Source organism: Cebus imitator, unplaced genomic scaffold, assembly GCF_001604975.1.
Source record: "Cebus imitator isolate Cc_AM_T3 unplaced genomic scaffold, Cebus_imitator-1.0 Scaffold199, whole genome shotgun sequence".
NCBI lineage: Eukaryota > Metazoa > Chordata > Mammalia > Primates > Cebidae > Cebus > Cebus imitator.
This window is the reverse complement of record NW_016107514.1, coordinates 5569020-5594596: the sequence shown is the minus strand read 5'-3', so window position 1 is coordinate 5594596 and position 25577 is coordinate 5569020. Positions and strand designations below refer to the sequence as shown.

Genomic DNA, 25577 nt, shown 5'->3' with positions numbered 1-25577 from the left:
TTTGTAGAGACGAGGTCTTGCTGTGTTGCCCAGGCTGTCCTTGAATTCCTGGCCTCAAGGGATGCTCTCGCCTCAGCCTCCTCAAGTGTTGGGATTTACAGGCATGAGCCACTGCACCCATGCTCTTTTTAAATAGTAGGTGTTTTCATAAGTTGTTGATCCATTTACTCTAAAATATGTATTAAGTGGCTATTATGTGCAGAAGATATGGCAGCAAGCAATACGAACACAATTTCTGCCCTCATGACCAAATATATTAATCCAAGAATTTCATGGTGGAGAAGCAGATCTGAAAAAGCATGCATCATCTGCATAGCACATTTACCCTAAAGTTAATAACTACTTTTAAAAGGCTCTTCATGCTTGTTTTGTCAACTGAGATCTCCTGAAATCCAAAGCACTGTTTTGAACTGGAGGGTGGAGATAGGGTAAGTCTTTTTTGCTGCTGGTACTATAATATCATATTTTTGTTGTGACAAGGAAAGCTACTTGCCAGTAGCTGTGTACCCTTTATTTCTTATCCAAGGTGTATTAACTGAGCCATGAAGGGTGGCATCAGGGAAAGTGTTTCCCGACTGCAGGCCCCTCAGGGCAGTCCAGGTGAAGAAACTTCAGTTTCTACAAGAATTTTTCAGAACCAGATCTGGGGCTGCCTTTCAATCCTAGGTTCGTGGAATATTCTCAATGTCCAAATTGTGGAAATGGTTTTAAGGATGAAAATGTTTTTAAAACATATCCAATATCTTAATAATATGTCATAAAATGCTCCAGACATTGGTGGGAGAATCTGTTGCTTTTACCAGCCTAGAATCTCTTTCTGCTTCTCCTGGTCCTAGCACCCTACTTTTTCTTTGGCAATGCATCCCCCTCCATGACATGCCAGGACTGCCAATCAAGCGACCCAACTCCCTTGGCCAACCTGTGTGCCTGGGACCTGAGCCAGTCCAAGCTGATTCTCCTAGGATTAGAATCTTGAGCACGGTGACTCAGGGTCAGAAAACATTTGCAGCCAAGACTTTCTGATGACAGAATCCCGAAGAAATCGTCCATGTGTTCTTGCCATCTAGATCCCCAAGCTCAACTGAGCTACCCTGTATATCCTTCCTATGAAATTTCCTGGCATTGTTTCTGTTGCTTACAATCAAATAATCCTAATCTATCTTCCCATATAAGTAGATTGAATTATGTCATTTAAATAATTATAGACCTTTAAAAATGCAGTATATACACTGAAACAGCAAAAATGAGAATTCATTTTGTTTTTCCTTAGGAGTCATCAGAAGTTCACTCCTCAGACACAAAAGTACAGTTTAAATGTGTATGTAATGACCATGGTTTTTCTGAATGTATGCAGGCCTACAATCCCAGCTACTCAGAAGGCTGAGGCAGAAGAATCACTTGAACCTGGGAGATAGAGGTTGCAGTGAGTGGAGATTGCTCCACTGCAACCCCAGCCTGGCGACAAAGTGAGACTCTGTTTCAAAAAAAAATTACAATGAATACAAATTTTTACCTCCAAAATGAGATACTTATACCAGAAATAAAATGAGTCACTATAACGGCTGTGTACGGCAGCAATGGCCACAGTCTCTTCGCTAAAAAAATGCCATTTATATATATGTGCATATAGATAGATACACACAAACACAGACGCATTCCTATTCAGATTTGTACAAAACAACATCTACTTATTTAGACTCCTGTTTCTTGATGATAGAGAGTTTAATTATCAGACAGGAAATTTTTCCATTCTGATAACTGTTCAACTTTCTGACCATTTCCTAATTTATAAAGATGAAGCACACTAGACTCAGATGCACTTTATTCCACGTTACCTTCATCACCAGTTTCTGACTTTTAAAAAATATTCATGGGCTGATGCAATATTTAGATATAACCAGAAAAGTTTTGCAAACTTCAGAATATAGTATTGATGGTAGAAATATGGCTTAATAATAATAAATAATAACTTGATAACCTGGGGGTTTCTTTCCTTTTTTTTTTTTTTATTTTCTCTCTCTGTCACCCAAGCTGGAGTGCAGTGATACACTCTCAACTCACTGTAACCTCTGCCTGCCAGACTAAAGGATCCTCCCACCTCAGCCTCCCAACTAGCTGAGAGTATAGGCACACACCACCACGCTGGTTAATTTGGCTAATTTTTGTATTTTTAGTAGAGGCACGGTTTCACCATGTTGGCAGGCTGGTCTTGAACTCCTGATCTCAAGTGATCTGCTGGCCTTGGCTTCCCAAATTGCTGGGATTACAGGTGTGAGCCACTGTGCCTGGCTGATGACCTGCATTTTTATAGATAGTCCTCTATAGTTTTTAAACTCTTTCACAGACTATACCAGTCAGATTCCAAGCAAAAAGTAAAATTTACTCAGAAAGTGCAATGAAGAGACTTTAATGAAGGAGCTACTTACAGAAGTTGTGAGGTTAAAGAGCAAACAATGGATGTTGAGGCACCCAGAGAGCGGCAAGAGTAAAAAGCCATTACTTGCCCTAGGACTTAAGGGTTATGGAGTGAAAACAGGATTACCCAGAGCTCCATGAAAAGCTAAAGTCAAGGAAGATGGGTCTCCCAATTTGCTTCCCAGTAGATTGTACAGAAGCAGTGAGAGAGGGCAGAATCATTTTGTTCCCTCTCTTTTCCCACCTTCTTTCTGATCTGCTGCTAAAATCAACTAGAAGCCAGATGGCAAGGGAGTCCTGGCAATGTGGTTGGTAGGAGGCAGCAAATCCTCAGAGTATAAAGATGAGCAGAGAACTGGGGGTTGGGGGGAGAGAGAATGAATCTAGGGGAAAACCACAGAATAACTAGACACATATATTAACTCACAATACAACAGGCTCCGAGAGATTAAACGCCTGATTAAATTTACACAGCTCGTGATCCCTGATCTGGGACTTAAATACAAGTTTCCAGACCCTACAAAGCCAGTGCTTTTCCCAATATGCCTTAGTTAATGGCTTAGTTACAGATGATTGAGGGGTATTGTGTTGCTGAGTCATATATAATATTTTATTTTAAACTGAGTCAACTCAAGAAGGGTTCCTACAGAGGCTCTTTCTTGCATATCTGCCATGAGAGTTTGGCCCAACAAGATTGTCCAGTGAACCAGGTGAACACAGTGATGATGACTGTTTTGTCCTGGTGAGATCAACAGGGATACAGTCAAAGTCATGGGAACAATAGAGAGAAATAAGCCAGCAAAGAGGAGACCCTGATGCTGCCAGAGAGAAACATCATAGTGTAGCTAAAAGCCTGGTTATATAAGTCAATAGCCTGAGTTTGAATTCACTGTCTCTCACTACCAGAGGTATTGAGGAATTAATCCAAGTTTTGCTTTACTCATCTATTATTGTGGGTAAAATACCTACCTCACAGGGTTGGCATGAGGACTAAAATAACGTTTATAAAGAGCTTAGTGTTTGGCATACTAGTTCTAATTAACAAGAAAGCTACTATATATTGGAGTGTCGACATGGTATTGCTATCCATAAAGCATACATAAGGTAGAGCTTAATATCTCTCATTTTACAGACACAGAGATTGGGGCTTAGAGAATGATTTGTCTAAAATCACACAGCTAATACAAGGGTTGAGATCTGAATTTAAAAGCACATGCTTCTACTCCACTGCACCATTCCAGAGGAAGATGGGATTAAAGTAATTCTGTCAGTGGGGGCTCACGTCAGGCACTTTTAAATTGTGCCTAAACACATCTTTTCTTGAACTTTTCCATGTTCGTGTAATGTGGGGGACATAAATTATACACCTTTTTCTGGTTATTCCTCTCCTCAGTTTGCTGTGTCCATTGTTGACATTTCAGACACATCAGCAATGTTACTGTTTTTTAAATAAAGCCCAGTATGCCCTTGAAGAATATGCCTTTCACTATAAGATAATTGGTTTGGAATCCTGATGCCATTATTTATCATCACGTGGAGCTGATTTGCAAGGAATATGGCTTTGATGCTTGAGGATTGGCTTTGCGCCAAGAAGTCATTGTTGGGGATTCTGGCTGTTTGATGTTAAGATGCAATCTGCTGAGATGCTGACTAGGCCTATTAATAGAAGTTCAAACACAGTGTCACAAGCTTAACTATGAGGGCCTGGAAAGAGAGGCCTGAATAACAATTCTGACAGAGCCAGGAGGTGTCATTGGACAGGACAGTGTGACCTTGACACCATGTTAAGGACTCACGAAGGCATCTGAGACATGCCGGCAGTTCCTCCCCATGCTTACTCTCACTCACATTCACCAGTTTGGGCACATGGTGTGCCCCAATTAGGTGTCTTTCTTTCCCACAGGATAGAGCTCCTTAGAGGCAGGGATTATGTCATTAATTCAGAAAGCATTCATTGAGTGCCTCTTGCCACTGCCAGGCATTGTACAAGGAGCCAGTAGTCTTATTCATCTTTGTACCCAGCATCTCACACAGAGGCTAGCACATGGCATGCATTCAATACATGTTATGGACAAAATATTACTCACCAAGGAGGCTAAACACAAACATTATGTTCATTTGAACAATGAACATATTCTAATGTGTTTTCTCAAATTTTGCTATAATACCCAAATTTTTAAATTTAAAAAAAATCAAGTTCTGGCAACTATGACAGAACTATTAAATGCATTCCTATTTATCTCATGGCTAAAGGCTTAGATCATTCAAGCTGATCAAATATTATAGTTGTTTGGGAGCGAAGTTCATATTTGGCACATTCAATTCATAAAAAAATCCTCAATACCCAAACAAAATATAAACCATTCCTTGATTATCAAAAGGTAATATGTGTTTCAAGGTCATCTTTAAGGAACCATTTCTTATGGTATAGGCTCTAGCTATAATAGGGTTAAGAGTCTGAATTCATAAATGCTTTCCTTCTTACTGTGATTATTTTTTATACTCAATTAGTAATACATAATTATGATAAGACCCCTGGGCTACAGTCAATCATTTAAAATAATAATAATAATAAGAAGAAGAACAAGAACAAGAACCTGATATCAATGAAGGTGTTTTGTAAAAGCAACAGAAACAACTCTGATTAGCTCAAACATAAAAGAAATTCATTTGAAAGATAATGAGTAGCTCTCAGAAGGGAAGGCTGGAAGCCCAGGTTCAGAAATAAATGGCAGGAACCAAGGAGGGTTAGCTGCAGGAAACACAACAAGGAGCTGGATGGATACGCTGCCACTGGACCCTCCTTGCCACTACCCTCCAGTGAGCAACGCCTCACAGTCTCTGCAGCATGGAGTTGGAGCCCACATGGGCTGAGCCACAGCCATAGGACCATAGCCTAAGTGCCAGACATGGGGAGAGAGAGGATTTGGCTCCTTGAACTTCTGTAGCAAGAATTTGGGCCCACCTTCCATAAGCCTTATCCACTGTGAAGTCAAAAATAGGCAATGTCCATTACATAGAATGAATGATTTAAAACAAGTCCAAATATATTGTTTGTTACGACACCTAATGGCAAAAAATAAATGTGTAAAAATATAATACAGTAGAATAAAAGTAAACAGGTAACAAGACCATGATAGGTTGAATACTGTCTCCTTGCTCTAAAGATGTCCACATTCAAATCCTCAAAACCTCTTCATACAATGCTTTCATGGCAAAGGGACGTTGTGCATGTGGTTAAGGATCTTAAAATAGGAAGATTAGCCTGGGTTATCTGGGTGGGCCCAATGTCATCATAAGGGTCTTTGTAAAAGGGAGGAAGAAGGATCAAAGACAGTAGAAGGATGTGTGACATTGGAAGCAAGATCTTGGAGTGATTCAAATCATGAACAAAGGAATGTAGTTGGCCTCTAGGAACAGGAAACGGCAGGAAACAGATTCTCCCCTAGAACCTTCAGAAGCAACCAGTCCTACTGTCACCTCGATTTTAGCCTCATAAAACACAGTTTGGGACTTCTGACCTACAGAACTCTAACATAATAAATTGTGTTGTTTCATACAAAGGGTAAAGGAGAAATCCTGGCTCTTTAATCTTTCCAGTAAAAAACAATTCCAGATAAATGAGGGATTTCAGAAAATAGAAGATAAATAAAATACTTCATGCACATTAGTTGCAGTTCTTCAGTATTGTCAGTGTAACTGTGGCTGACTTTATTCTATCAGCCAAATTCTTTACTAATGGGATCAGCCTGGTGGTATTTTGGATACAACTTCATAAGCCCATGTGTTTTTCAATATTTGCACCATAATTTTTTAAAAGTTCTATTTAATAAGCTATTTAAAAGGAAGGCTTCTCATTCTATAATAAAATTTCTTTCTTTTTGTCCTCCTTGGTAACCATTAAAAATCATTTCTATCTAAAATGCAGCTTTCCTTTGGTATCCAAGGAGGATTGGTTCCTGGGCCTGCCTTCCCCCATATTCAAATCCACACTTACTAAAGTCCCCTAGTCCACCCTCCTTATACGCGGGTTTCGCATCTCCCGAATACTGTATTTTCCATTCACCTTTGGTCGTGGAGGTGGAACAAGCATACAGAGGTCTAACTGCACTTATTGAAAAAAAATCTGGATTTAAATGGATCAGCACAGTTCGAGCATGTGTTGTTCAAGGGTCAAGTGTAATTCCCAGTCTTTTTAAGAGATCTGGCCTCTCTGCTCCTATCCAGTTCCTTTCTCTAAGAGAATCTGTGATACTGATATTTTAAATCCATTGTGATGTGGAAGCATTGTATCAAAATAAATTGAGTCACTGAAGGTAAAACGTATCTCTGCATGCCTGCCCTTTCTCTCATTTGTCTATGTGCTATGGTTATGTGTAAGGACTTCCAAATACAGTAGTCTTTTCCTCCTACAGTAATTGAGTTAAGATTAAACACTTTAATACTTAAAACAATTGTCTCATTGCAGCTAAGTGACAATAGAGGGTTCAGTTGTTTAAGAGTAATTTGAAAACTAAATATAATAAGATGCAACAGTCTGTTATATAAAGATAAAGCCAAAAAGGAAAATCAGTGATAGAAATGTATCATATAAAATGAAAATAATGTTTAGCATTTTTAAAAGAAAGACAACAAGTTGATTGGAAATGCTCTTTGTTTTACAATAATGAATCTGTTTTTGTGCAAATACCAATCTCGGTTTTGTGTTATCTTTTCTATAATGGTTAGGGAAGATGGATCAACTTTTCACTGCAATTCATTGAGTTTAACAATTTCTTATCCTCTTCTTTCAGAAAAAATGAATACCCAATTCAAAGCAAAAAACAAGTTACATTTGATTGACTAAATTACCTAAAACTCATAGAGTTATACAGCAGCTTTTGAGAGTCAAAGTCGAGTTTGTTTTTCTCTCCAAATTGTAAGTTTTAAAAAATGCCTAATCACATCATTGATAAAAATCATAGTCTACAAAGAATAAAGCAATTATGCTCATTTCTCTTAGCAAGACTTCATTCAAATTACATTTTGACTTTTAGTGACTCTTGGAAGCAGTGGTTTAACTTTCATGGAATTACTATGCATTGGTAAATTTTATGCAGTGTAAATTACTCCATTCAGTGGTAGTAAAGTTAACAGTTTGTATTTCCATGTGCTTCAACAGACTTGAATTTCCGGGTATTGGGGGCAAACTCTGGGTATGCTGTTTCTTGACCCCCAGAGTTAAGGCTCACTCCCCTTCCAGACTCAATTGCTAGGGAGCAGGCAGTATATTAGGACCACTAAGCTCAATGTGGGGGTTAGGCCTAGACTGAGTGTTGCCAAGAGCAGCCTGAGAATCTGGGTGTTGAGGAGCCTCTGGATTTCTGCATTCTCTGCATTCCTGCAGTTGTGCCCCACTTTCCTTACTTTGCCCAACTCTTCATTTGCTACTGAGATGGAGCTTGATGCTGAACATGAACTTTACAGTTGCCTATCTCTTATCAATCTTCTCCTTTACTGCTGTTCTCTGTATTCCTTGACTATGGGATACATCTGAAATTGACAGAGCAATGTGACACTACTGCTTTTCCTGACCTCTAGAAACCATCTTTCTCCTTATTCCCTATCTAGCTACAAATGCTTAGACAGCGGTCTGAAGAAGACCTCTCTTAAATTTTTAATTATTAAGTTTTTTACTGGCAAATATGTAGAGCAATGAAGAAAACATTTTTTAAGTAAGGTAACTTTATATAATTTATCGTGCAATTTGGGTACATTTAACAAATATAAGATTTGTATTTCTGAAAGACCACTCCAGTGGTACATGGCAGAGAGATGGCTGAGTAGGGGGACAAAGACTGAAATTGAAGGTCTATTTCAAAGACCTTGGAAAAAACTAATGAGAGCCTTCCCTAATGAAGGAGATGCAATTGGAGTGGTGGGAGAAGACAAATGCGAGGGATGTTAGGAAAATAGAACTATCAGGACTTGATCACAGACCGTATGTAGGAGACAAGAGACAAGCCAAGTAAATGTAAACGAGTTTTGGCTTGGATTACTTAGTCTGTGGAAAAGTCATTTACTGAAATGAGAAATTAGGAGAAAAGTTAGATTTGGGGAGGAACTTACATTTATTTTTGAAAATAGCTAGTGGTGGCCCTGGATATTTAATGTTTAGTTTCCAATTCTAGACTAGAATATAATAAAGTTAAATATGACTCAAATTAGTATTTAAAAATATTTTTTACAAGTTGAATATGTTGACCATTTTTGATTTGGGTTAGAAAAAGAAATAAGAGAAAAGTTGAATACAAGTCCAACTCCTCTTTGAAAAGATAACAATTCAAATAGTGAAATAATGCACCAACCATAATTTTGTATTTCTCAAAAATTTCTTCTAGATAGTAATGATAGTTCTTATATTTAAATAGCTTATATTATTACTAATTTAGAAACTGAGAACGTTTCCTCTTGCTGGGTATGCACGCCATCCATGCTTGGTGCAGACAAGGTTTGGTAATATCAAGTTTTGACTGTTTGGTTAGTGAACAGTGAAACCAGTTGTTCATTTGTTTTTTGGATGATTAGTTATTAAGAGCTTCCCTTTTTCATGACTCATCAGCTTTTCAGTACCTTTATCAACAGAAGTCACTCATTGATCCTTTCAAGAAATAGATGTAAATGAGCCTGCCTACTACCTGGAAGTCACCAATAAGTCTTGTAAACACAAACTTAAGGATATGACTAATGTTCTCAAGTTGCTCAGCCTACATGAGGAAACCCATTGATTGCCTTAATAGAGCTATCCACAGGGAGCTCTAGCAATCTTTAGAGAAGAAACAGGGTAACCTCTCGCCACCCCAGGCCTACCACAGATTCATAATGTAAAGAACAGGCTCATATATCCTCACATTTCTTAGTAGAATTATAATGTTCATTTCTAATGTTGATTAAAGAAGCAATGATATAGACATGGTATTTAAAGGTATGACACTAACCACAAGAAGTACAAAAAACAGAAAACCTTTCAAGTGATAGCCCCAGTCCCCAGGTTAGGAACTGACAGTCAGGAAAAGTGGGACAGGAAATTGCTGCTTTTCATTATAAACTCTTCTATTTCCTCTTTCTTCCATATGCATGCATTTGATAAAATAAGAAAAATAAAAAGCCTGTGTAGCTCTTTCTCTTCATTCCTTTCTTCCCCTCATGGCTTCCACAACTATGCCTCAGTTGTTGAAAGAGGGAACAGATTGACTCAGGTGCTCCCTGATCAATTGTTCACAATTCAGTTCATTTCAACACGTATTTGTTGCCTGCTTGCTATGTGCCAGGCATGAAAAATATGCTGGTAGGCACTATGGAACTTACACTGTTGCTACTTTTTAAAATTATTATTATACCTTAAGTTCTGAAATACATGTACAGAATGTGCAGGTTTCATACATAGGTATACACAAGCCATGGTTGTTTGCGGCACTCATCAACACGTCATCTACATTAGGTATTTCTCCTAATGCTATCCCTCCCCTAGCCCCTCACTCACCAACAGGCCCCAATGTGTGACATTCCCCTCTCTGTATCCGTGTGTTTTCATTGTTCAACTCCTACTTATGTTGGTTTTCTGTTCCTGTGTTAGTTTGCAACCATCATTCTCAGATGGTTTTGAGCTTTATCCATGTCCCTCCAAAGGACATGAACTCACCCTTTTTTATGGCTGCATAGTACTCTATTATGTATATGTGCCACATTTTCTTTATCCAGTCTATCATTGATAGGTCTTTGGTTCCAAGTCTTTGATATTGTGAATAGTGTTGCAATAAACATATGTGTGCATGTGTCTTTGTAGTACAATGACTTGTAATCCTTTGGGTCTATATCCAGTAATGGGATTACTGGGTCAAATGGTATTTCTACTTCTAGATCCTTGAGAAATCACCACACTGTCTTCCACAATGGTTCAACTAATTTACACTCTCAACAGCAGTGTACAAGTGTTCCTATTTCTCCACATCCTCTCCAGCATCTATTGTTTCCTGACATTTTAATGATCTCCATTCTAACTGGTATGAGATAATATCTCATTGTGGTTTTGATTTGCCTTTCTCTAATGGCCACTGATGATGAGCTTTTTTTCGTTTGTTGGTCACATAAATGTCTTCTTTTGAGAAGTGTCTGTTCATATCCTTTGCCCACTTTTTGATGAGGTTGTTTGTTTCTTTCTTATAAATTTAAGTTCCTTGTAGAGTCTAGATATTGGCCTTTTGTCAGATGGAGAAATTGCAAAATTTTTCTCCCATTCTGTAGGTTTCCTGTTTACTCTGATGAGAGTTTCTTTTGCTGTGCAGAAGCTCTTTAGTTTAATTAGATCCTATTTGTCAATTTTGGCTTTTGTTGCCATTGCTTTTGGTGTTTTAATCATGAAGTTTTTGCCCAGGCCTATGTCCTGAATAGTATTGCCTAGGTTTTCTTCCAGGGTTTCTATGGTTGTAGGTCATACATTTATATCCTTAATCCATCTTGAGTTAATTTTTGTCTAAGGCATAAGGAAGGGGTCCAGTTTCAGTTTTCTGCATATGGCTAGCCAATTTTCCCAACATCATTTATTAAATAGGAAATTCTTTCCCCATTGCTTGTTTTTGTCAGGCTTGTCAAAGATCAGCTGGGTGTCGACGTGTGGCATTATTTCTGAGGACTCTGTTCTGTTCCATTGGTCTATATTCTGTTTTGGTACCACTATCATGTTGTTTTGGCTACTGTAGCCTTGTAGTATAGTTTGAAGTCAGGTACCAAACTATACTACAAGTGTGATGTCTCCAGCTTTGTTCTTTTTGCTTAGGATTTTCTTGGCTATATGGGCTCTTTTTGGTTCCATATCAAATTTAAAGTAGCTTTTTCTAATTCTGTGAAGAAAGTCAATGGTAGCTTGATGCGGATGCATTGAATCTATAAATTACTTTGGGCAGTATGGCCATTTTCATGATATTGATTCTTCCTATTCATGAGCATGGAATGTTTTTCCATTTGCTTGTGTCCTCTCTTATTTCCTTGAGCAGTGGTTTGTAGTTCTCCTTGAAGAGGTTCTTCACATCCCTTGTTAGTTGTATTCCTAGGTACTTGATTCTCTTGGTAGCAATTGTGAATGGGTGTTCACTCATGATTTGGCTCTGTCTGTTATTGGTGTATAGGAATGCTTGTGATTTTTGCACATTGACTTTGTATTCTGAGACTTGGCTGAAGTTGCTTATCAGCTTAAGGAGATTTTGGTCTGAGACGATGGGGTTTTCTAAATAGACAATCATGTCATCTGGAAAGGGAGACAATTTGACTTCCTCTCTTCCTATTTGAATACCCTGTCTTTCTTTCTCTTGCCTGATTACCCTGGCCAGAACTGCCCTGGTATTGAATTTTATCGAAAGACTTCTCCACATCTATTGAGAAAGTCATGTGGTTTTTGTCATTGGTTCTGTTTATGTGATGGATTACGTTTACTGATTTTCGTATGTTGAACCAGCCTTGCATCCCAGGGATGAAGGTGACTTGATTGTGGTAGATAGGATTTTTGATGTGCTGCTGGATTTGGTTTTCCAGTATTTTACTGGGGATTTTTGCATTGATGTTCATCAGGGATATTGGCTTGAAATTTTCTTTTTTTGCTGTGTCTCTGCCAGGTTTTGGTATCAGGATAATGCTGGCCTTGTCAAATGAGTTAAGGAGGAGTCCCTCATTTTCTATTGTTTGGAATAGTTTCAGAAGGAATGGTACCAGATCCTCTTTGTACCTCTGATAGACTTTGGCTGTGAATCCATCTGGGCTTTTTTTGGTTGATAGGCTATTAATTACTGCCTTCAATTTCAGAACTTGTTAGTTGTCTATTCAGGGATTTGACTTTTTAAAGGCTATTCAGAGCTTACATTACTGGGTTGAATGAATATAATCAAGTAGCTATTTAATTTTAGTCTCCTATCCCTCTCAATTTAGCTGAATAGTCCAGATCAGAGCTACTACCAGGCAGTCATAAGAAATATGTGAGCACATGGACAGCAATGTACCCAGGGATGGAGCTCACCACGATGGAAGAGAAACTGTAGGACAGAGCAGAAAAAGTCGCAGTCAACAGTTTCCTGTCTCCGTGAACAGCAGCATGAAGCATGAAGAATACCAGCTCTGGAGCCAAACTCCCTGGGTCAGCATCCCAGCTCTTCTACTTATTAGCTGGAAAGTGTGCCCCCAGGTATGTTACCAAACTTTGATAGGGGTCTAGTTCCTTATCTCTATGAAGAGGATCATAATGGCAGTTAACAAGTTGTAAGAATTAAATAACTTACCTAAAGCACTTAGAAGAGTCCCTGGTAGAATAAATGCTCAAAAATACAATATTATTATTAAGAATATCTATATACTCAAAATGGTTATTATAATGACACTGCTTATGAGTATTTCATATCTGTGTGTACATTGATTTTAAACTTAGAATTCAGCATTCTTATAACTAAATATGTATTAATTCATCATTTACGATGCAACTACTTATTTGTATAGGTACACAGCTACTTATTTGTATAGGTATGCAAGCGCTCAGGGATGGATCTGGAAGACATACATGGCACAATTGCCTGTGACCCTCTTTGTAGAGAACTAGATTGGAGATGGTCAACAGCCTTCAGCTTTTTATTAAATATTTGATTTCTTTTTCATGATGAACCATATTAATGAATTACACATAATTGTTTTTTAATTAGAAAAAAAAAATTTGAGACAAGGTCTCACTATGTTGGCCAGGCGGATCTTGAACTCCTGGCCTCAAGCGACCCTCTCACCTTGACCTCCCTCCCAAGGTACTGGGATTGCCGGCATGAGCCACTATGCCCAACCAAAATATAATTTTTAAAAAGTAAGAAATTTATATAAAAAGAAATGTTAGCACTGCATTGGAGATATTAAGGTGGGTATCTTTACATTTGGATAACATTTCCACATTCACTGATTGAAAATGTGTTCTGCAATGGTCACTGCACTAGATATGATAGAGTAGGAAAAGTACATGTAGAGCTACTCAGTTTCCTGCAAAGCCCTGTTTCCCTCATTCCTGACTGATGCAACTTGAATTTGAGCTGGACCTTCTTGGATGGTGGGGTGGTGGGGAGGTTCTATTGGAGTGGGTAATCATGACAGACAGTGTAAGTAGAAACATGGGGGTAAGAGAGTGCAGGAAACGTTTAGGAAACCTTGAGTAGTTGTTTGTGTGGATCACATGATACTGGAAAGAGAATGGTACCATATAAATTTAGAAAGGTAGATTGGATTTAGTGTACCAAGAGCTTTGGATGCTGGGGTGAGGTGTTTTGTCTTTATTGCTTTAAGAGAATGGGAGTCACTGAAGGATTCCGAGCAGAGGAGTGACATAGTGTCCTTTTTTTTTTTTTTTTTTTTTTTCGAACGGAATTAGCTCTGTTGCCCATGCTGCAGTGTGGTGGTACCATCTCAGCTCATTGCAACCTCCTCCTCCCAGGTTCAAGTGATTCTCCTGCCTCAACCTCCTGATTAGTTGGGACTACAGGCATGTGCCACCATGCTTGGCTAATTTTGTGTATTTTTAGTAAAGATGGGGTTTCACCATGTTGGCCAGGCTGATCTTGAACTCCTGATCTCAGGTGATCTACCTGCCTCAGCCTCCCAAAGTGCTGGGATTACAGGCCTGAGCCAAAGTGCCTGGCCGCAGGGTCTTAAGGAGAATATTTTGGCAGCAGTATATAGGACACACTCAAGTGAACTTTCTTGAATGATTTTAAATGGTCAATGCAAGAGGGAATGAAGGCTTGATCTAATGGGTAGGAGGGAAAATGGAAAAGAGTATAGATGAGAATTAGTGTGCAAGAAATAGGATAGAATGTTATTGGCTAAAAAAAAAGTCGAAAGGTTGAAAAGAAATGTAGAGAAAAAGGATTTGGTCTACGTATGTTAAGGTTTTCAGGAGTAAATTTTTAGAATGATGTCGTCTTCTGCAAACAGGAAAGCTACCAGGAACGGATACCTTAGAAAAGAAAATGGCTTGTTTTAGGACATATTGAGATTGAGTTGCTGCACAGGCATCTGGGCAAAAACAAATACCAATCATTTGATGATACATCTTTAGAATCATCTGAACTGAGAAGGTAGTTGAAAATGTAGTTGTGGATAAGATTGCGTCGTAGAAAATGTGGAAGAGAAGGGTAATGATGGAGTCTTGAGGAACTGTTTACTTTGAAATGCTGGAAGACTGGAAAAACTGGTAAGAGACAGAGATCACATAGAGGAGAAAGAGAATAATGAGAATCCCACCGTGGATAAATCCAAGAAAAAGGATACTGCAAAAAAGGAGAGCTCAACAATATTTAATGTAGCAAAATAATTAAAGAGAATAAGGACTAAAGAGGTTGACTCCTTCTCTGTCACCAGAATTCTTTAGAAAAAACGGTTAGAATAGTAGGTGAGCCTTCAGAGCACTTAACACAGGTCCCTATACATTTTAAAGACTGAAGAAAATATAGGCTGGGTGTGGTAGCACATGCCTGTAATCCCAGCACTCTGGGAGGCTGACGTGGGTGGATGGCTTGAGTTCAGGAGTTTGAGACCAGCCTGGGCAACACAGTGAAACTCCATCTCCACAAAATATAAAAAAAAGGTAGGCAGGTGTGGTGGTGGGTGTCTGTGGTTCCAGCTACTGGCGGGGGCTGAGGTGAGAGGATCACTTGAGCCTGGCATGTCGAGACTACAGCGAGTCATGACTGCACCACTGCACTCCAGCCTGGGTGACAGAGCAAGACTGTCTCAAAAATAAATAAATAAAATGTAAAATTACATCTGAAATAGAGCTCAGAGTAAAGACAGAAAAGGGTCTGGAGTGAAATGGAAACAAGGCCAAGTCTGCATGAAAAGCTAAATACCCAGAGATGGGACATTTCTCTTTGGCTCCTGTTCCCAAAGACTTTGTTAGAGAATATGCAGAAGGCTTGTCTCCAGCTGAGCCACATCAACCAGTGATTCTTCAGTGGAATATAGGAGGGGATCAATTTCCTTTAAAAGGCAGAGAACATTCTTCTGCTCAACCACTTTGATACCTCCTTACAATATTGTGCTACCCAAACCATACTTTCTAAATTTCTTATCCTGGCATGAAGATCCTGAATAAATGGATCTCTCCCAATGTTAATTTCCAGTTTCTGAAAACAAACCCCGGCTGTTTTACTAACTGTCTCCTAAGATTTCTTTTGAGTCTCATACTTACACCTTGCCTTGTGCCATTTCCCTTGCCTAGTGAGAGATCACCCAGAGAAGCAAGAGGATAATGAGGGTCATGTCACTGATGGAGCCAAGGAAAAGAATATTGCAAGAGAGGAGCGCACAACCATATTTAATGTGGCAAAATAATTGCTTCTCTCTCTTTTTGCTTTTTCAGTCTACTATATTCTAATGTTTAAATCAGTATCATGTTCTCCGGGAAGTCTTCCTTTACAATCCAATTACCATAGCCTTTGTTTCGGGGTTATTTGCTTGGCACTTAGATGTTGCCTGCTATTGTTCCATATCATGCCTTCTTCAGACTGTAAGCTTCTTGAGGGGAAAAAATTATTTGAAAAGCACCTAGCATAATATCATTTTAAAAAACTGAGGTATTTTTAAGTTGAGCTACCTCCATGTCTAGTTTGATGAGTGCTAAAAATGTCTACACCTGTGTGACCACCACGTAGTCACTGTAGAGAGCGTTCCCAGCACGGGGTCTCATACAAAGTGCTCCAAGACATCAGGTTCAGCACAGGTAGTAGAAGGCAAGTTTGTTCAGGAAGATCAGGTGAGTGAATCTTAAGTTTGAGCCTGCCTAAAGAGGTTGAATCACCTGAGGTCAGATGAAGTAAAAAGTCAAATACCGAAGTAGGGGGTGGTGGGGACAAGGGGCAGTGTTTTGAAAGTCAGAGCAGGTTTGGGATTGTGCAATCTTGTGTGTCATGCAGGCAAGGTCCAGTGACCTAAGCAGTGGTTCAAGCAGCAGTGGAGACAGGGGCACTAGAGAGGCAATATCAACGGCAACTTTCATTCTCTACCAGGGAGAAGTTGCCTTCCGTGAAAGTTAATGGTGGCAGGTATGTGGTGCGCCTGTCTGAGGTCTGAGGTAATGAGATTTCTGGGAGCTTTTTATTAAAAACCTTTGCTCACTGACTGGTTGCTGATAAAAGTGAGAACTTGGCTGGCTTGGGTATTTTGCTGTGGTTATATTAGCAAATCATTCCGCTCAATTCTCCAAATGGGAACTTCATTTTACTAAAAATCTCGGGAGAGGCTGATAAAGGTTGATTTCAGCAGCATACTTTACTAACATAATGCTATATTGTTTCTTCTTTATATTTAAACAGAGCTGTCTGTTGTCAAATAAGAAAGGTCTTGGAGTGCCTCCTAAATGCCTCTACCTGTCTATGTCAATGTGACGGCTTGAACTCTGTACGTTCTAAGAAGAATTTCTTTCTTTTCTTTTTTTTTTTTTTTTTTTTTGAGACAGGGCCTTGCTCTATCGCCCAGGCTAAAGTGCAGTCGCGTGATTGTAACTCACTGCAGCCTCCGTCTACTGGGCACAAACAATCCTCCCACTTCATTCTTCCAAGTATCTGAGGCTACAGGCATGGGTCACCATGCTTGACTAACTTTTCAAATTTTCAGTACAGACAAGGTCTCACTATGTTGGTCAGGCTGTTCTTGAACTCCTGAGCCAATCCTTCTGCCCCAGCCTCCCAAAGACTTGGGATCACAGGTCTAAGACTCTGTGTCAAGACAAAGCAGAATTTTTGATTCCTGCTCTCCTGCTTAGTGTTCTTCATCTTAATAAATATCACACCGTTGCTCATCACAAAGTCCTGGGCATCTTCCTTGATTTTTGTCCTCTCCTTCATACTCAACATTAAATCCATCAAGATCTGTCAGCTGTATCTTCAAATTCTGTGCTGATTTCTGTCTAGATCAGAGATTAAGCAGGCAAGCTCTGGAGGCAGATTGACTAGGTTTGAATTCTGGTTCTAAACTTACTAGCTGTGTAGTCCTGGCCAAGTGACTTCACCTCTCTGCTTCATTTTCTTCATATGTAAAATGGAGATAATGACAGCACCTACTTCACAGGGTTGTTTGTAGAAATAATGTTAACACATATAAAGTACTTAGAATTAAGTACTGGATATAGTAGGTGCTCAATTAAAGTTAGTTGGTACTATCTCTCAATCTGCCATTTTAATCCCACCCTCATTTTCTCTTACTGGGCATACTAAAATCATTGATCTCTACCATGTTTCCCTGCTTTTATTTTTGCCATCTAGGGTCCACACAACTACCAAAATGAACTTTGAAAAACAGAAATCATTAAGCCATTCACCTGCTCAAAACCCTCCAATAGCTTCCTAGTTGCAAAGGAAATCTGTGGCCAAAAAGGCCCAAGCTAGTCTGGTTTAGATTCTAAGTCATCATCTGTAGCTCTCCCTTTGCATTGCCTTTACTTAACCTTGCCCTTTCTACTGTTTCTCAGATATGCCTAGTCATTCCTGCTGCAGGCCTTGACAGGGGTCTCACTCTCCAGGAAGTTTCTTCAGTAAGCCCCTGGCATTAATGCACCCTCACTTCGTTTGGTCCTCACACAGTAGGGCAGTAGCCTTCCCTGCTGCTACTTTAGTTCTGCTACCAACATCTCTTACATGGATTACTATAACATGTGCTCACACAGATACAAAGAGAAGTCTGCCCAGATTACCCTACTGCCCACTTTATTTTTCTTCAGCATTCTTATCAGTACCTGAAAATACACCCTATTTAAATTGTTTAGTTGTTTATGGTCTGTGTCTCTCACTGCCATGTCAGGTTTTACAGTCGGCCTGGTTCATCATTATGTCCTCGTGACTAAGACAGTACGTAAACATCATAGGAACTCATATTTGTTGAATAAAAGAGTGAATGGGTTAGTTTTCATATCTTCCCATATTCTCCACCCATCTACCCTCTGCTTCAAATTAAACGCCACAGAGATCATTTAACCAAAGCTCTCATATCGTAGGGAAGAAACCCACCTGCAGAGGTGAAGGTTGACTGGGGACTGCCTCCTACTGCAGTGCCAGCACTCTTTGGTATGCTGCCTTGCTGCTCACCTTCTTCCATCCATGCTCTACCATGATTCAGTGCTATCAACAGTGCACGGTATCATGAGAACACATAACTAAAAGCATTTTTCAAAGGCTCTTCCCTTCTACCTTCTACCTTTCTGGAGTCTGTCTGTCACTCCTCTCTTCCCCTTCTCCCTCTGCCTTTCGTGCAGTGAATCCCCAGCTACCCTCGCCTCAGCTTCCCCACTGGTCCTCCAGGTAGCCTCATCCACTGCCATGACTTCAAACACCACCTGCATACTGATGACTCTGCATCTCCAACCCAGACACCTCTCGTTTTCTCCAACTCACACCTTTAACTGCTTACAAGACATCTTCATCTGGATGGCCCCAGGCATCACAAATAGAATCCATGCTCCATCGGAACTGCTGTTGCTCCAGTGCTCCCTATCTGTAGAATGGTAACCGGTTATCCCAGCTTGAAACCTTCTCACTGTGTCTGTTCCCTTCGAACAATCATAAGGACATGTTGATTCTACTTCTCAAAAAATTGTCACATCTATTTCTCCCATTTCCACTGCCGCTACTTTAGTTCTGCTACCAACGTCTCTTACATGGATTGCTAGAACAATCTCCCAATTAAGAGTTTTTCTTTCTCTTGTTTTTTAGACGGAGGCTTGTTCTGTCACCGGACTGGAGTGTAGTGTGGCCGTGATCTCGGCTCACTGCAACCTTCACCTCCTGGGTTCAAGTGATTCCCCTGCATCAGCCTCCCAAGTAGCTGATGTAGTACCTCCAAGTACAGGTGCACACCACCATGCCCAGCTAATGTTTTGTATTTTAGTAGAGACGGGCCATGTTGGCCAGGATGGTCTCCATTTCCTGACCTCATGATCCTCCCACCTCAGCCTCCCAAAGTGCTGGAATTACAGGTGTGAACCACCGCTCCCAGCCTAGAGTTTTTCAAAATGGGTTATGATCCATTAGTGAGGAGTCAAATCAATTTAGTAAACCATAACAAGCCTTTTGTTTCTGTTTCTTTCTGTCACTGAACAGACGTCATGAAACAAGCTTTTAAAAATTTTTTTAAATTTACATATGTAACCCAGAAATTAGCAGGATCAAAATGAGAAGTTACTGGCAGCTTCCCCTTTATTGTAAAGGTCAAAATACTCAAGATATTTCCAATGAATATAAAGACCTATCTGACTAAGAAGACTGCCCCACCTCCATACACTTTTAACCTAAGCAAATAAATGTTTTTTGTATCACTTAGTGAATAGCATTATCAAATGCAGTGGCCATTTAATTTTAATACTATTTACTATATTCACATCGTGATTGTGAGAGACATTTTAGAGTTTGTTTCTCTGTAGTACTGCTCGAGGTTGTCCATACTCCTCATGTCTCCTGCCCCAAAGATGTTAGCTCCCCTGAGATGTCTACTTGGATTATATCTTTTCTTCTTTTCAACATACTGGCTCTAGCAATATATCCACCTTGGATGTGAAATTGCAATAGGGCCAATACGGTATTCTTGTTTAGGACTGGTCATACAGTTTTATTTCTCAGTTCCATGATTTTATCAGGAGTTAAGTTCTCTGGACACTGAAATTTCCTCAGTGCCAACGAGGCCAGTAATTACTCCCCACCCCTAATTTTTCAGCTCCCCAAAACCACTTCCAAATTTGAACTGGAGCTGTTCCAAGCCTCTCCATCAGCAGCTCTCCCCAGGTCCATCTTCCCAGTCCTTGTGAGCAGCAATGTGTACAGCATTCTCATGACAGTTTCTGTGACTCACTAGTGAAGAATGACAAGGAGCCTGTAAAGTCTCGACTTGGCTTAAGACAAAACCAAAGTAGGCTTCAGGAGAAAGAGACAGCCAAACTTCATCTTCCTCGTCTGTCTGGCCCTTTAATATGACTCTTGTGCTTGCGCTATTCTGACCATTTGCCTGAGTTACCTCCTCTGTGGCTCTGCTCTTCCATTTATCTCAGTTTCATGAAGGGCCAGGCAAATAGGTACCCACATGAAAGGCACCTACTTCTGGCAGCCAGGGCCCTGTCTTCCTGTCTCTTGACCTACGTGGCCTGTGAATCCTGATGCTCTAGGCTGACCTATACCTATGGCCATGCAAGGACCGGTCCCTCAGCTCCCTGCAACTGAGTGAAGCCACCAGGGCAAAGACTGCAACCAGACGAGGAGACGGAGGCTGCAGAGATTACAGAGAGCTCTGCCTGGTGACCTGTGGCTGAGGTTGTTAAATGACCAATGCATCTCAACACTTCCCTGGGCCCTCACCATCCAGCCTGCTTCAGAATTTTTAAAATATGAAATACCATAGGAAATAGGTATCTGACTACAACATGTGCTTTAAGCTTCAGCTGTTTTGTATAGTTGCATGTATTCAGGATTTACAGCGTAATGCTGTGAGTCATGATCATAAAGTGTGAAAGGCAGTATCCTCATTTGTTAGCTGCCTTCATTTTAGTGCCCCTCTTATTCGTTATCTACCCTGGACATGACCTTTCCAAGATGTGATCAAAATATAGGAAATGTTACATACTGGATTGAGAGTCTGATAAAGCTGCTGTGGAACTCTGGCTCTGGCAGTTAATGGATATGTGATCATGTATGAATGACTTCAATAACAATCCCTGTCCTCCTCATCTGCCACGTGGAAGTAGCATCATGAATTTAGGGCTGTGAACCAGCCCCATGCTGGCCACTTTAAATCATTTATGTCTAATCTTTGCAATAATGCTAAAGCAATTATTATTATCTTCATTTTTGTATTTTTGAAATTACATTTTAAGTTCTGGGATATGTGTGTAGAACGCGCAGGTTTGTTACATAGCTGTACATGTGCCATGGTGGTTTTCTGCACCCATCAACACGTCATCTACATTAGGTATTTGTCTTAATGCTATCCCTCCCCTAGCCCCCCATGCCCCGACAGGCCCCAGTGTGTGATGTTCCCCTCCCTGTGTCCACGTATTCTCATTGTTCAACTCCCACTTATGAATGAGAACATGTGGTGTTTGGTTTTCTGTTCCTATGTTAGTTTGCTGAGAATGACGGTTTCCAGCTTCATCCATGTCCCTGCAAAAGACACGAACTCATCATTTTTATGGCTGCATAGTGTTCCATGGTGTATATATGCCACATTTTCTTTATCCAGTCTATCACTTACGGGCATTTAGGTTGATTTCAAGTCTTTGCTATTGTGAACAGTGCTGCAATAAACATGCAATAGACATGTGTGCACGTGTCTTTATAGTGGAATGATTTATAATCCTTTGGGTATATACCCAGTAATGGGGTTGCTGAGTCAAATGGTATTTTTGGTTCTATATCCTTGAGGAATCACCACACTGTCTTCCACAATGGTTGAACTAATTTACACTCCTACCAACAGTGTAAAAGTGTTCCTATTCCTCCACATCTTCTCCAGCATCTATCGTTTCCTGAGTTTTTAATGATCACCATTCTAACTGGTGTGAGATGATATCTCATTTTATTAAGAAGACTGAAGCTCAGAGAAGTTAAGTAACTTCCTCGGGGTCACACTGCTTGTATGTTCCTGAGCAAGGATTCATTCAAACTTTCCATGTTCTTTCCTTTGAGCATGAACTTCTAACCATGGCTACTTCTATAGACATCTCACACATTCACATCTCAGTCAATCAAGTATTTATTAAGCATCAGTTCTGCACATAGCACTGAGTTGGGGAATGTAAATAAAAAGAAAAGAGTAAAATGTGGTTTGTGGCTGGGCGTGGTGGCTCATACCAGAAATCCCAGCACTTTGGGAGACTGAGTCAGGAGGATTGCTTGAGTCCAGGAGTTCAAGACCAGCTCGGGCAACATAATGAGACCTCATCTCTACAAAAAACAAAAAAAAAAATTAGCTTGGTGTGGTGCACACCTGTCGTCCCAGCTACTTGGAAGGCTGAGGCAGGAGGATCACTTGAGCCCCAAGGTTGAGGCTGCAGCGAACTATGCTTACTGTCACTGAACTCCAGCCTGGGCAACAGAACAAGACCCTGTCTCAGAAAAGAAAAAAAACTGCTGTTTGTTGTTGTAGAATGTACATTTAACTTAGAGCAAAAACACTGATAGACACAGGGCAACAGCAAGTTTCTCAGTGGTGCTGAGCATTTAAAGCCCATTAGATAATATTTAAAAATTGTAACAGGTGTTATTGTGTTATAAATTTACATGACACTTAATGAAGGAAATTAATTTATATTTTACACAATGCATAAAGGATCTAGCTGAAGGACTGAATTTCTAGATTAGGAATCTATATGAATATGAATATCAGTTGCTTATTAAAATGTAACAGAATTGTTTTGAATACTGAAAAAGAAACAATAAAAAATAAAATAAAATGTAACAGAAGATGACCCATTTTGCCAGCATGACCAATATAGTGAAACCTCATCTTTACTAAAAATACAAAAATTAGCCAGGAGTGGTGGTGGGTGCCTGTAGACCCAGCTGCTCTGGAGGCCGAGACAGGGGAACTGCATGAACCCAGGGGGCGGAGGTTGCAGTGAGCCAAGATCATGCCACTGTACTCTGGCCTGGGTAACAGAGGTGAGACTCTTTCTCAAAAAAACCCCAAAAAACAAAACAAGAAGATGAACCATTTTAGGATTGTGACTATTTGAATAACATAGTCTCTTTTACATTTAAAAATTAAACCCTATATATCTGTGTTTTACCTAACTTCCAGCATCTTTTCAAGTTGATCTGCTTTCCAGCTAAGAACTAATAGGGCAGAACATTAAAAAAAAAAAAATCATTCTTTAAAGGGCTCACAGGAAACTGCCTACTTAGTCACTCATCAGAGTAAGCCTCACCCTTCCACATCTTGTTTACTCTTTCTGCTTTCCCTATTTATTGTTTTAAACTGAATTTCCATTCCTCTAGTGAGCACCATGTTCCAAGCAAAGCTGGGAAATTCAGTTTATGGACACAGTACTGACTTAGCAGTAGAAATATCAACATTTTATTTATTATTCAAATCAATAATAAGGCATATGGTGCAATGAAAAAGGATTCAATGGGAGAACTAAAGAGCTGGGCATGTAGACTTAGAGGACAACCCTGAAAGGGTGCTGGTGCTCTTCTGTAGCCCATCTGTATAGTGTGGTGGAATGATAAAAGCCAACAATTTGGCTTAGGACTTTTGCAGTGGTTGGTATGAATAAAAAAGTCAGAGCTGGGTGTGGTGGCTTATACATGTAATCCCAGCACTCACCATGTGAGGCCAAGGCAGGAAGATCACTTGAGGCCAGGAGTTGGAGACCAGCCTTGGCAACATAGCAAGACCTGATCTCAACAACAACAACAACAACAACAACAACAACAACCACAACCAAAAAACTCGGTGGGTGCAGTGGCATGTGCCTGTAGTCCCAGCTACTCAGGAGGCTGAGGTGGGAGGCTCTCTTGAGGCCAGGAGTTCAAAATTGCAGTGAGCTATGATTGCATCACTGCACTTCCAGCCTGGGTACAGAGGAAGACCTTCACCAAGAAGAAAGAAAGAGGAAAAGAAAGAAAGAAAAGAAAAGGAAGAAAGAAAAAAAGGAAGGAAGGAAGAGAAGGAAAGAAAAATAGAAAAGGAAAGAAAAAAGAGGAAGGAAGGAGGGAGGGAGGGAGAGGGAGGGAGAGAAAGAAAAAGAAAGAAAGAAAGAAAAGAAAAGAAAGAAAGGAAGAAAGAAAAGAAAAGAAAAGAAAAGAAAGAAAGAAAGAAAGAAAAGAAAGAAAAGAAAGAAAAAGAAAGAAAGAAAGAGTCTGTTCTCACATTGCTATAACTAACTGCCTGATACTGGGTAATTTATAAAGAAAGGAGGTTTAATTGACTCACAGTTCCATGTGGCTTGGGAGGCCTCAGGAAAATTACAATCATGGCGGAAGGAGAAGCAGGCATATCTTACGTGGTGGCAGGTGAGAGAGATGGTGTGTGAGCACAGGAAAAACTACTATATATAAGACCATCAGATCTTGTAAGAATGTACTCATATCACAAGAACAGCATGGGGGATACAACCCCCATAATCCAATCACTTCCCACCAGGTCTCCCCCTCAACACTGGGGTTGCAATTCAAGATGAGAGTTGTGTGAGGAACACAAAGAAGCCAAACCATATAAGAAAGAAGAGAGAGAGAAAGGAGAGAAAGAAAGAATCAGACAGGATTCCTTTTGAGATATACTTTTTTAAACTGACATGGGAAGCCATGTAGTTACATTGGTTTAACTGATATTTAAAGATTATACTCTGTTGTTACCATTTCTTACAACTAAATTTTATTATTTCTTAGCTACAAACTATGAGGAAAATACAAGAGGAAATCCCAAGATGAATTTTTTCAATTTTCTTTCTTTTAATTTCTTTGTTCGAAAATAAAATTAGTGTTAAAGCCTCTGGAAGAAAATCAGTACTGTTCACATTTTGTTTAGGTAAGTCAAATGATATACATATTTATCTAGAAACCAAAAGTTCATGTTACTATTACTATTTTTCACACAGAATTTCAAAGGATCTTAGAGTATTTTTCAAATAGATGCAAATTTAGGTAGGTGCATACGCTCAGAGGTAAAACATAAATGGGGTTGTCTGGTTACTGAGCTGAAGAATTATATTTTAAAAAAATTCTTTGAAAAATTATCAGATCCAAGTTAAAATATACAAAAAGTATCTTTAAAAACATAGTCAGAAGTATGAAAACTAGACAAAACATTTGACAAGTATAAGAAAACTTGAGCTATAACCCATACAAACCTCCCTGCTGCCATAAAATTCCCAGCCAGCACAAGATAACAAGATTCCATTCTTGTGATGTATTGGATGGAGTTACTACATATCAAAGAAAACCATGGTTTCTGGTTAGTGAAGGTGCAACGTAAAATTTAAAGATTATATTATCCCTAACTGGCAAATAATATGCATCAGGTTTAATTCACTCTGAACTTACAAAGTATATGGTACTAGGTCCTATGGGACTGTAGAGCCATCCTTTCCTAGGTTGTGTTAGTTAATGTGCAAAATAGTAAGCCAGAAT

General features: G+C 39.7%; 1 long non-coding RNA gene across 1 annotated transcript; it reads left to right on the top strand.

Annotated features, from left to right (window-relative positions):
* Positions 1 to 98: 98 nt before the first annotated feature.
* LOC108317259 lies at positions 99 to 24941 on the top strand. Its single transcript, XR_005203255.1, has 2 exons — positions 99 to 135; positions 24837 to 24941. It is a non-coding gene; the product is annotated as an uncharacterized LOC108317259 (long non-coding RNA).
* Positions 24942 to 25577: the final 636 nt, after the last annotated feature.